The sequence below is a fragment of the Drosophila sechellia genome, unplaced genomic scaffold (genome assembly GCF_004382195.2).
Source record: "Drosophila sechellia strain sech25 unplaced genomic scaffold, ASM438219v1 U_273, whole genome shotgun sequence".
Lineage (NCBI taxonomy): Eukaryota > Metazoa > Arthropoda > Insecta > Diptera > Drosophilidae > Drosophila > Drosophila sechellia.
In genome coordinates, this window is record NW_022611216.1 from 29666 (window position 1) to 42816 (window position 13151).

Consider the following 13151-nt stretch of genomic DNA (forward strand, 5'->3'; position numbering starts at 1 on the left):
ATATTTATATTGGTTAAACAAAAATTGTACATGTGTGGATACAATAATTATGTATGTTGGAAATAAAATGATATTTTATAATGAAATATGTATATATAAAAAGATAAAATTATAGAAACATATATATTACAATAATTATATGAAATTCTTGTTATATTGGTAAAACAAGTATAAATTAAAAATGAAAATATGGATTACGAATGCTATATAAAAATGGCCGTAATCGAATAGATTTTTTACTTATATTTATATATTTAAAATTTTACCCAAAGGCGAAATATTGAATTTTATTCAATATAATAAAAATCATGGAATTATATAAAGTGAAAAATCTATATATCTATTATATTGCTTATTTCGATTCAAAAAATATGAATGGAATATGAAGGAAAAACATTATTCTGGTTGATCCTGCCAGTAGTTATATGCTTGTCTCAAAGATTAAGCCATGCATGTCTAAGTACACACGAATTAAAAGTGAAACCGCAAAAGGCTCATTATATCAGTTATGGTTCCTTAGATCGTTAACAGTTACTTGGATAACTGTGGTAATTCTAGAGCTAATACATGCAATTAAAACATGAACCTTATGGGACATGTGCTTTTATTAGGCTAAAACCAAGCGATCGCAAGATCGTTATATTGGTTGAACTCTAGATAACATGCAGATCGTATGGTCTTGTACCGACGACAGATCTTTCAAATGTCTGCCCTATCAACTTTTGATGGTAGTATCTAGGACTACCATGGTTGCAACGGGTAACGGGGAATCAGGGTTCGATTCCGGAGAGGGAGCCTGAGAAACGGCTACCACATCTAAGGAAGGCAGCAGGCGCGTAAATTACCCACTCCCAGCTCGGGGAGGTAGTGACGAAAAATAACAATACAGGACTCATATCCGAGGCCCTGTAATTGGAATGAGTACACTTTAAATCCTTTAACAAGGACCAATTGGAGGGCAAGTCTGGTGCCAGCAGCCGCGGTAATTCCAGCTCCAATAGCGTATATTAAAGTTGTTGCGGTTAAAACGTTCGTAGTTGAACTTGTGCTTCATACGGGTAGTACAACTTACAATTGTGGTTAGTACTATACCTTTATGTATGTAAGCGTATTACCGGTGGAGTTCTTATATGTGATTAAATACTTGTATTTTTTCATATGTTCCTCCTATTTAAAAACCTGCACTAGTGCTCTTAAACGAGTGTTATTGTGGGCCGGTACTATTACTTTGAACAAATTAGAGTGCTTAAAGCAGGCTTCAAATGCCTGAATATTCTGTGCATGGGATAATGAAATAAGACCTCTGTTCTGCTTTCATTGGTTTTCAGATCAAGAGGTAATGATTAATAGAAGCAGTTTGGGGGCATTAGTATTACGACGCGAGAGGTGAAATTCTTGGACCGTCGTAAGACTAACTTAAGCGAAAGCATTTGCCAAAGATGTTTTCATTAATCAAGAACGAAAGTTAGAGGTTCGAAGGCGATCAGATACCGCCCTAGTTCTAACCATAAACGATGCCAGCTAGCAATTGGGTGTAGCTACTTTTATGGCTCTCTCAGTCGCTTCCCGGGAAACCAAAGCTTTTGGGCTCCGGGGGAAGTATGGTTGCAAAGCTGAAACTTAAAGGAATTGACGGAAGGGCACCACCAGGAGTGGAGCCTGCGGCTTAATTTGACTCAACACGGGAAAACTTACCAGGTCCGAACATAAGTGTGTAAGACAGATTGATAGCTCTTTCTCGAATCTATGGGTGGTGGTGCATGGCCGTTCTTAGTTCGTGGAGTGATTTGTCTGGTTAATTCCGATAACGAACGAGACTCAAATATATTAAATAGATATCTTCAGGATTATGGTGCTGAAGCTTATGTTAGCCTTCATTCATGGTGGCAGTAAAATGTTTATTGTGTTTGAATGTGTTTATGTAAGTGGAGCCGTACCTGTTGGTTTGTCCCATTATAAGGACACTAGCTTCTTAAATGGACAAATTGCGTCTAGCAATAATGAGATTGAGCAATAACAGGTCTGTGATGCCCTTAGATGTCCTGGGCTGCACGCGCGCTACAATGAAAGTATCAACGTGTATTTCCTAGACCGAGAGGTCCGGGTAAACCGCTGAACCACTTTCATGCTTGGGATTGTGAACTGAAACTGTTCACATGAACTTGGAATTCCCAGTAAGTGTGAGTCATTAACTCGCATTGATTACGTCCCTGCCCTTTGTACACACCGCCCGTCGCTACTACCGATTGAATTATTTAGTGAGGTCTCCGGACGTGATCACTGTGACGCCTTGCGTGTTACGGTTGTTTCGCAAAAGTTGACCGAACTTGATTATTTAGAGGAAGTAAAAGTCGTAACAAGGTTTCCGTAGGTGAACCTGCGGAAGGATCATTATTGTATAATATCCTTATCGTTAATAAATATTTGTTATAATACAAATAAATACAATTTACCAAAATAAAAATATTACAAAATGATTCCACGGAATCAAAAGTTAAAGTCAAAATAAAATGAAGATGGCTTTTATTTTATATGTGGGGCTTGGCAACCTCATAAAAAGACTTTAACATTATTAATGTTGCTGTGCGTATTTGTGGCAGTACTTACTACAACAACGGCGTTTCCTATAAAAACAAATTCTCGAAAATGGAAATCGAAGAAACTAAACTAAATTCGAAAGTAGAAGTCGAATTAAAATAAAAATAATTTTGAATGTGTGGTAATCAAAATAAGTGTGTGTGTATATGGACCATAATATACACGCGTTGCGAATATGTATTGTTCATCTATGTTATGAGCATACGTTGGCTAATGCAACAACCTAAAATATACAATGTTTGTACCTGTCATCCATCAGGTTAATGTTTTATATAAATTTTGCAGTATGTGTCACCCAAAATAGCAAACCATAACCAGATTATTATGATACATAATGCTTATATGAAACTAAGACATTTCGCAACATTTATTTTAGGTATAAAAATAAATTTATTGAAGGAATTGATATATGCCAGTAAAATGGTGTATTTTTAATTTCTTTCAATAAAAACAATATTGACATTATATAAAATTGAATTATAAAACTCTAAGCGGTGGATCACTCGGCTCATGGGTCGATGAAGAACGCAGCAAACTGTGCGTCATCGTGTGAACTGCAGGACACATGAACATCGACATTTTGAACGCATATCGCAGTCCATGCTGTTATGTACTTTAATTAATTTTATAGTGCTGCTTGGACTACATATGGTTGAGGGTTGTAAGACTATGCTAATTAAGTTGTTTATAAATTTTTTATAAGCATATGGTATATTATTGGATTAAATAATGATTTTATTCATAATATTAAAAAAGAAATGAAAAACATTATCTCACATTTGAATGTGAAAAACGAAGAGAAATATTTTCTTTTTCAATCAAATAATACTGAGAAATGTCTAGCATAAAAAATTGAAATATTTTTCATCTAGAATTGTCTCTTATTAATGATTCGGAAAAAGAAAAATCTTGGTTTTGTTATTATTCTTCGTTGGTTCGTTAAATGGATAAAAATGACTTTGCTTACAAGAACTATTGGAACTATTTATAACGAATTTAATTGATTGTTTTATCATTTATATATAAAGAATTTATGGCAAAATATAGTTATATATACAACCTCAACTCATATGGGACTACCCCCTGAATTTAAGCATATTAATTAGGGGAGGAAAAGAAACTAACAAGGATTTTCTTAGTAGCGGCGAGCGAAAAGAAAACAGTTCAGCACTAAGTCACTTTGTCTATATGGCAAATGTGAGATGCAGTGTATGGAGCGTCAATATTCTAGTATGAGAAATTAATGATTTAAGTCCTTCTTAAATGAGGCCATTTACCCATAGAGGGTGCCAGGCCCGTATAACGTTAATGATTGCTAGATGATGTTTCCAAAGAGTCGTGTTGCTTGATAGTGCAGCACTAAGTGGGTGGTAAACTCCATCTAAAACTAAATATAACCATGAGACCGATAGTAAACAAGTACCGTGAGGGAAAGTTGAAAAGAACTCTGAATAGAGAGTTAAACAGTACGTGAAACTGCTTAGAGGTTAAGCCCGATGAACCTGAATATCCGTTATGGAAAATTCATCATTAAAATTGTAATATTTAAATAATATTATTAAGAATAATGTGCATTTTTTCCATATAAGGACATTGTAATCTATTAGCATATCCCAAATTTATCATAAAATATAACTTATAGTTTATTCCAATTAAATTGCTTGCATTTTAACACAGAATAAATGTTATTAATTTGATAAAGTGCTGATAGATTTATATTATTACAGAGCGTTAATTTTTCGGAATTATATAATGGCATAATTATCATTGATTTTTGTGTTTATTATATGCTCTTGTATGATTAACAATGCGAAAGATTCAGGATACCTTCGGGACCCGTCTTGAAACACGGACCAAGGAGTCTAACATATGTGCAAGTTATTGGGATGTAAACCTAATAGCGTAATTAACTTGACTAATAATGGGATTAGTTTTTTAGCTATTTATAGCTAATTAACACAATCCCGGGGCGTTCTATATAGTTATGTATAATGTATATTTATATTATTTATGCCTCTAACTGGAACGTACCTTGAGCATATATGCTGTGACCCGAAAGATGGTGAACTATACTTGATCAGGTTGAAGTCAGGGGAAACCCTGATGGAAGACCGAAACAGTTCTGACGTGCAAATCGATTGTCAGAATTGAGTATAGGGGCGAAAGACCAATCGAACCATCTAGTAGCTGGTTCCTTCCGAAGTTTCCCTCAGGATAGCTGGTGCATTTTAATATTATATAAAATAATCTTATCTGGTAAAGCGAATGATTAGAGGCCTTAGGGTCGAAACGATCTTAACCTATTCTCAAACTTTAAATGGGTAAGAACCTTAACTTTCTTGATATGAAGTTCAAGGTTATGATATAATGTGCCCAGTGGGCCACTTTTGGTAAGCAGAACTGGCGCTGTGGGATGAACCAAACGTAATGTTACGGTGCCCAAATTAACAACTCATGCAGATACCATGAAAGGCGTTGGTTGCTTAAAACAGCAGGACGGTGATCATGGAAGTCGAAATCCGCTAAGGAGTGTGTAACAACTCACCTGCCGAAGCAACTAGCCCTTAAAATGGATGGCGCTTAAGTTGTATACCTATACATTACCGCTAAAGTAGATGATTTATATTACTTGTGATATAAATTTTGAAACTTTAGTGAGTAGGAAGGTACAATGGTATGCGTAGAAGTGTTTGGCGTAAGCCTGCATGGAGCTGCCATTGGTACAGATCTTGGTGGTAGTAGCAAATAATCGAATGAGACCTTGGAGGACTGAAGTGGAGAAGGGTTTCGTGTGAACAGTGGTTGATCACGAGTTAGTCGGTCCTAAGTTCAAGGCGAAAGCCGAAAATTTTCAAGTAAAACAAAAATGCCTAACTATATAAACAAAGCGAATATAATACACTTGAATAATTTTGAACGAAAGGGAATACGGTTCCAATTCCGTAACCTGTTGAGTATCCGTTTGTTATTAAATATGGGCCTCGTGCTCATCCTGGCAACAGGAACGACCATAAAGAAGCCGTCGAGAGATATCGGAAGAGTTTTCTTTTCTGTTTTATAGCCGTACTACCATGGAAGTCTTTCGCAGAGAGATATGGTAGATGGGCTAGAAGAGCATGACATATACTGTTGTGTCGATATTTTCTCCTCGGACCTTGAAAATTTATGGTGGGGACACGCAAACTTCTCAACAGGCCGTACCAATATCCGCAGCTGGTCTCCAAGGTGAAGAGTCTCTAGTCGATAGAATAATGTAGGTAAGGGAAGTCGGCAAATTAGATCCGTAACTTCGGGATAAGGATTGGCTCTGAAGATTGAGATAGTCGGGCTTGATTGGGAAACAATAACATGGTTTATGTGCTCGTTCTGGGTAAATAGAGTTTCTAGCATTTATGTTAGTTACTTGTTCCCCGGATAGTTTAGTTACGTAGCCAATTGTGGAACTTTCTTGCTAAAATTTTTAAGAATACTATTTGGGTTAAACCAATTAGTTCTTATCAATTATAACGATTATCAATTAACAATCAATTCAGAACTGGCACGGACTTGGGGAATCCGACTGTCTAATTAAAACAAAGCATTGTGATGGCCCTAGCGGGTGTTGACACAATGTGATTTCTGCCCAGTGCTCTGAATGTCAAAGTGAAGAAATTCAAGTAAGCGCGGGTCAACGGCGGGAGTAACTATGACTCTCTTAAGGTTTGATTGATAGCGAAGGGTCTCCTCAGCAAATATGATAGTCATATCATTAGCGTCCAGGTTATGAGAGGCAGTCTCGGTTGTTTTAAACAGTTCATGTACCTGAGCGGGTTTTCCCGAGATTGGACTTAGCTAAAACGTTTGGTTCAAAACATTTGCTTGCTGTCTTGGCATAACATCAATAAAGGCATAAACATCGCAAATAATGGTAATATATAAATTGGCTATGAGGATGGTTTTAGTACGTAGGCGTTGCGGAACTTCGGTTCAGATAGAGCAATGAATCGTGCATGCTAGGAAACTGAAGTGTTGACAGACCTAGTATCTTTCGATAGATTTCCATACCTCCGCGATCAAAAAAAAAAAAAAAAAAAAAAATAGCCAAATGCCTCGTCATCTAATTAGTGACGCGCATGAATGGATTAACGAGATTCCTACTGTCCCTATCTACTATCTAGCGAAACCACAGCCAAGGGAACGGGCTTGGAATAATTAGCGGGGAAAGAAGACCCTTTTGAGCTTGACTCTAATCTGGCAGTGTAAGGAGACATAAGAGGTGTAGAATAAGTGGGAGATATTAGACCTCGGTTTGGTATCGTCAATGAAATACCACTACTCTTATTGTTTCCTTACTTACTTGATTAAATGGAACGTGTATCATTTCCTAGCCATTATACGGATATATTTATTATATCTTATGGTATTGGGTTTTGATGCAAGCTTCTTGATCAAAGTATCACGAGTTTGTTATATAATCGCAAACAAATTCTTTAATAAAACGATGCATTTATGTATTTTTGATTTGAAAATTTGGTATAACTCCAATTACTCAGGTATGATCCAATTCAAGGACATTGCCAGGTAGGGAGTTTGACTGGGGCGGTACATCTCTCAAATAATAACGGAGGTGTCCCAAGGCCAGCTCAGTGCGGACAGAAACCACACATAGAGCAAAAGGGCAAATGCTGACTTGATCTCGGTGTTCAGTACACACAGGGACAGCAAAAGCTCGGCCTATCGATCCTTTTGGTTTAAAGAGTTTTTAACAAGAGGTGTCAGAAAAGTTACCATAGGGATAACTGGCTTGTGGCGGCCAAGCGTTCATAGCGACGTCGCTTTTTGATCCTTCGATGTCGGCTCTTCCTATCATTGTGAAGCAAAATTCACCAAGCGTTGGATTGTTCACCCATGCAAGGGAACGTGAGCTGGGTTTAGACCGTCGTGAGACAGGTTAGTTTTACCCTACTAATGACAAAACGTTGTTGCGACAGCATTCCTGCGTAGTACGAGAGGAACCGCAGGTACGGACCAATGGCACAATACTTGTTCGAGCGAACAGTGGTATGACGCTACGTCCGTTGGATTATGCCTGAACGCCTCTAAGGTCGTATCCGTGCTGGACTGCAATGATAAATAAGGGGCAATTTGCATTGTATGGCTTCTAAACCATTTAAAGTTTATAATTTATTTTATAAACGACAATGGATGTGATGCCAATGTAATTTGTAACATAGTAAATTAGGAGGATCTTCGATCACCTGATGCCGCGCTAGTTACATATAAAAGCATTATTTAATACAATGACAAAGCCTAGAATCAATTGTAAACGACTTTTGTAACAGGCAAGGTGTTGTAAGTGGTTGAGCAGCTGCCATACTGCGATCCACTGAAGCTTATCCTTTGCTTGATGATTCGATAAATAAATGATTTTTTCCTGTAGCCAAACACCTCGTCATCAATTTAGTGACGCATATGATATTGTCCCTATCATATAATTAATATAAAGACTTTAATGGATTGTGTCAAGTTGCCAAACACCTCGTCATCAATTTAGTGACGCATATGATATTGTCCCTATCATATAATTAATATAAAGACTTTAATGAATTGTGTCAAGTTGCCAAACACCTCGTCATCAATTTAGTGACGCATATGATATTGTCCCTATCATATAATTTTGATATAAAGACTTTAAAGAATTGTATCAAGTTGCCAAACACCTCGTCATCAATTTAGTGACGCATATGATATTGTCCCTATCATATAATTAATATACAGACTTTAATGAATTGTGTCAAGTTGCCAAACACCTCGTCATCAATTTAGTGACGCATATGATATTGTCCTTATCATATAATTTTTGATATAAAGACTTTAAAGAATTGAATCAAGTTGCCAAACACCTCGTCATCAATTTAGTGACGCATATGATATTGTCCCTATCATATAATTAATATAAAGACTTTAATGGATTGTGTCAAGTTGCCAAACACCTCGTCATCAATTTAGTGACGCATATGATATTGTCCCTATCATATAATTAATATAAAGACTTTAATGAATTGTGTCAAGTTGCCAAACACCTCGTCATCAATTTAGTGACGCATATGATATTGTCCTTATCATATAATTTTTGATATAAAGACTTTAAAGAATTGTATCAAGTTGCCAAACACCTCGTCATCAATTTAGTGACGCATATGATATTGTCCCTATCATATAATTAATATAAAGACTTTAATGGATTGTGTCAAGTTGCCAAACACCTCGTCATCAATTTAGTGACGCATATGATATTGTCCTTATCATATAATTTTTGATATAAAGACTTTAAAGAATTGTATCAAGTTGCCAAACACCTCGTCATCAATTTAGTGACGCATATGATATTGTCCCTATCATATAATTAATATACAGACTTTAATGAATTGTGTCAAGTTGCCAAACACCTCGTCATCAATTTAGTGACGCATATGATATTGTCCCTATCATATAATTTTTGATATATAGACTTTAAAGAATTGTATCAAGTTGCCAAACACCTCGTCATCAATTTAGTGACGCATATGATATTGTCCCTATCATATAATTAATATAAAGACTTTAATGGATTGTGTCAAGTTGCCAAACACCTCGTCATCAATTTAGTGACGCATATGATATTTCCTTATTATATAATTTTGATATAAAGACTTTAAAGAATTGTATCAAGTTGCCAAACACCTCGTCATCAATTTAGTACGCATATGATATTGTCCCTATCATATAATTAATATACAGACTCTAATGAATTGTGTCAAGTTGCCAAACACCTCGTCATCAATTTAGTTTTTTTTTTTCTTTAGCGTGCGTTTATTTATTTAAAATCTGTCCTAGTGGACAATAATTAAATGGTTTTGCGGGGGAACATTAGCTTAAGGGATACTATTGTACATGTATTTGTGGCGGGTTTTATATGTGTTGTCTATTGTTGTGGAAGATCGAGAGGGTGTCTCCTCATGAGACGTCTGCTTGTTTGGCTATTGTCTAACAGGTTGGTGGCGAGGTGGTTAGGGTGGTTTCGAGCCTTTTCAGGTATCTCTCGCTGAGCCTGGAGATTTCATCAGCGACTTGTGGGATTCCAAGTTCCCTATGTATGGCGACATTCTCGTGTAGGGATGCGCATTACAGGCAATTCTCAAGCACCTATTCTGGAACCGCTGTATACGCAGGCGATTCGTGTGGCTTGCCGTGCCCCATAGCTGTATCCCGTAGGTCCAGATGGGCTTGAGAATTGCCTTGTACACCAGGATTTTGTGGTTCTGCCTTAGCTTGGACCCTCTCCCAATAAGCCAATGCATCTGCCTCAGACGCGCATCGGCCTGTATGCGTTTGCTGACGATGTGGGGACGCCAAGTGAGCCTGCGGTCCAGGGTAAGTCCTAGGTACTTGGGTGCGGGTGCGTTGGAATGATGACTCCGTTTAGCGTGACCGGTGGGCAGTCTCCTCTCCTTAGTGCAAATGTTGTTTGGGTAGATTTTTCCGCGTTCACTACGATGTTCCACCTGCTGAGCCAGGGATGTAGCGCGTCCATTTGCCTTTGGATTGTTTCGGAGGCTTCTCGTGGGTCGGATGAGGAGGCGAGGAAAGCCGTGTCATCTGCATAAGTCGCTATAGTTAGGTTCCTGGAGGGATTATGGGAAGGTCTGCGGTGTAAAGGGTGTACAGTATTGGTCCGAGCACACTGCCTTGCGGAACTCCAGCTCTGATCAGTCTGGGTAGGCTTATTGCACTTCCGCATCTGACTTGGAATGCTCTTCCCTCAGTGTAGGATTTGAGGAGGGTAAAATGGGGGCTTGGGAGTAGGATTTGAGTTTATGGAGGAGTCCAGGATGCCAAACTCTGTCGAATGCCTGCTTCACGTCGAGCATTACAGCGCAGCAGTATTTCTTTTGCTCGAATGCCTCGAGGATCCGTTCGACTAGCCGGTGGCATTGCTCTGGTGTTCCTGGGAGCGCCTGAAGCCAAACTGGTGATCGGGATCAAACCAGCCTCATCCAGTACTGGCAATACTCTGCGCAAAAATACTCTTTCGAGTATTTTGAGAGGATTGCCAGCAAACTAATCGGACGATAGGAGGCGAGATTGGCTTCAGGCTTACCAGGCTTGAGGAGGACAATAACCTCTGCTCTTTTCCACTCTTCCGGGAAGTACCCTAGCCGGAAGCAGCTGTTGTAAATGCTGGCCAGCATTTGTGTGCAGCGGGATGGGAGCATTTTTAGGCCGCCGCATCTATACGATCCAGGCCTGGAGATTTGTTGTTCTTCAGTAGAGCAATCTCCTGCGCAACTTCCTCAGGGTCGACTGGTTCCAACGGGGACCGGGAGAGCTTGGGCTATTGAGAAACCGGGCTGTTTCAGCATGTTCTTCGGCAGTGCAGCAGTCGAACGGAGAGAAGGCGTTGTAAAGGTGTTCGGCGAAAGCTTCTGCTCTTTCAGCATCCGAAAGGCACCAGGATCCATCTGCTTTGCGCACTGCGGAAACCTTTTGGCTGGTCGTTTAATGTGGCGGGTGACGTTCCACAGATTGTGGTCTGGGTCCCCGGGAGAGAGTTCCTCGAGGAATCTGAGGAAGAGTCCTGGCGTAGGCTGGAGATCTTGTCCTTCAACTCCTTTGTGGCGTGATTGAGCGCTGTTTTGTCTCTTGGATTGCGCGTCAAGAACCAAACTCTCCTGAGACGCCTCTTCTCAGTCACGAATGCCGCAATTTCCGGGGACCAGAGGTGGAGGTCCCTGCTAGGTGTTCTCGCAGTCTTTGGTGCGGTGGGCTTGCGAATTCCGCAGCGTTTTGCATCTGCCTGGTGAGATTCCCGATAGCTTCATCAATGTTCCTGGTGTGTTGAGGATGGGGTTCGGATTGACGGTGGAGAGCATCCAGGACGCGAACTTGGCGGCGTCGGTATATTTTCCAGTGAGCCTTCTGAGCGGGTTTTCCTGAGGACTGGCGTGTTGATTAGCACGTTTATTGCACAGTGGTCTGACAGGAGATCAGCATTTGTTGTGCAGCTATCTTCGCATGCCCTATGCCTTTCGACACAGCAAAGTCCAGTAGGTCTGGAGTCTTGAGGGATTCGTTGGCCAGTGAGTGGGCTCGCCAGTGGAGTGCAGTCCAGTCGGTGGCGTTGCAGGTACCCAAACAGAGTTTTCCCCTTTGGGGTTGTTGGCGCGCGATCCCCACCAAGAATGTTGGCGATAATCTCCAGCTGCTATGAAGCGGGGCCCAAAATGCTCGAAGAACTCACTGAGGTGAGATGCTGTTATGCGGTATCTGGGGGGAAAGTAGACCGCTCCAATGTCTAAATCTCCTTGCGGGCTGACAATCCTGATGACAGGACATTGTGCCCAGTCTTGCTGAAACGCGGGCAGCTCTAGGTATTGAATACCGCTCCTGATGAGGATGGCTGCTCCACCGCGTGCTCTGGCCAGAAGGATGGTCTGCATGGATGAGGTCATATCCGCTGATATTAAAGTGGGATCTGGGGGAGAAGTGGGTTTCGGCTACGAGTAGGATATCGATCTGGTGGGTCTTCAGATGGTGCTCGACTATGGCCTTGCTGTTCTGCAGGCCGTTCGCATTCCAGACGACTAGGTGGAGCTTTAGTTGCATGACTTGCTGTGAGAATGGTGGCCACCAGCTGTTCATCTGGGTGAACATGCGCTCCATCATCCTTTCCATCATTCCTTCCATGCGAGCGAACATCGCTTCTATCTGACCGGAGTGTGGGGTTTCTGTTTGGGTTTGGACTGGGGTTGTGGGATTCTGCGGTGCTGCGTGCACTCCGTTGAGGGCGTCTCGGTAGCTCCTGCCAGAGGTGACGTTTGGTGATGCCACGGGCGGCGCCTTGTTAGCATTAGCGACGGGCCTTGTTTTCGGAGCAGCGAGTGCTTTGGCCCTTTTGTATGCAGGGCATCCCTTGAAAGACGCAGGATGGTCCGCCTGGCAGTGGAAGCAGCACGCTTTGTCGTCCTCCCTCTTCTCACATGCCCTCGATTCGTGAGGGCCTCCACACTTTACACATCGGTATTCCAGGAAGCAGTAACGCTGTGTATGACCGAATCCTTGGCACCTGAAGCATTGAGGCACGTCGTTGAACTTCTGCGGCGGTTCAATGGTTACTACCGACCTGCAGATCCGCTTGACTTGGTAGACGTCTTTGTTGTTGCTGGAAGGCTCCAGGTTGGCGAAGAATATTCCCAGCGTTCTTTAGTTCTTCTGCCAATGGGATTGTGCAGATCTCTAACAGCGTGCCCTTGTCTGCGAAGGTCTTCAATGATTTCCTCACGATCGGTGGAGTGGTGGAGTCCTTTGATGACAACCTTGTATGCACGTTCATCTTTCGGCTGGAAAGTCCGATGCCTCTTGTTTTGGGCCACAAGTTGGAGACGCAGAGCTGTATAGGACTCTTTGTCCGGCATCATGACACGTACGTTGTTGCCATTCACGGTCTTGTAGGTAAAATTGTTCTTCGGGCCTACAAGAGTCGTGATCATCTTGACGAGTGCCGAGATGTTGGTCACATCGGGATAAAAATCGGA

At 40.8% G+C, this 13151-nt stretch overlaps 2 non-coding genes and 1 pseudogene across 2 annotated transcripts; all 3 read left to right on the top strand.

The window, feature by feature from the left end:
• Window positions 1-398: 398 nt before the first annotated feature.
• Window positions 399-2394, top strand: LOC116803032. The gene has a single exon (XR_004363324.1). It is a non-coding gene; the product is annotated as a small subunit ribosomal RNA (ribosomal RNA).
• Window positions 2395-3081: 687 nt separating this feature from the next.
• LOC116803030 lies at window positions 3082-3260 on the top strand. Its single transcript, XR_004363322.1, has one exon. It is a non-coding gene; the product is annotated as a 5.8S ribosomal RNA (ribosomal RNA).
• Window positions 3261-3654: 394 nt separating this feature from the next.
• Window positions 3655-7993, top strand: LOC116803029 (annotated as a pseudogene).
• The last annotated feature ends 5158 nt before the right edge of the window (window positions 7994-13151 follow it).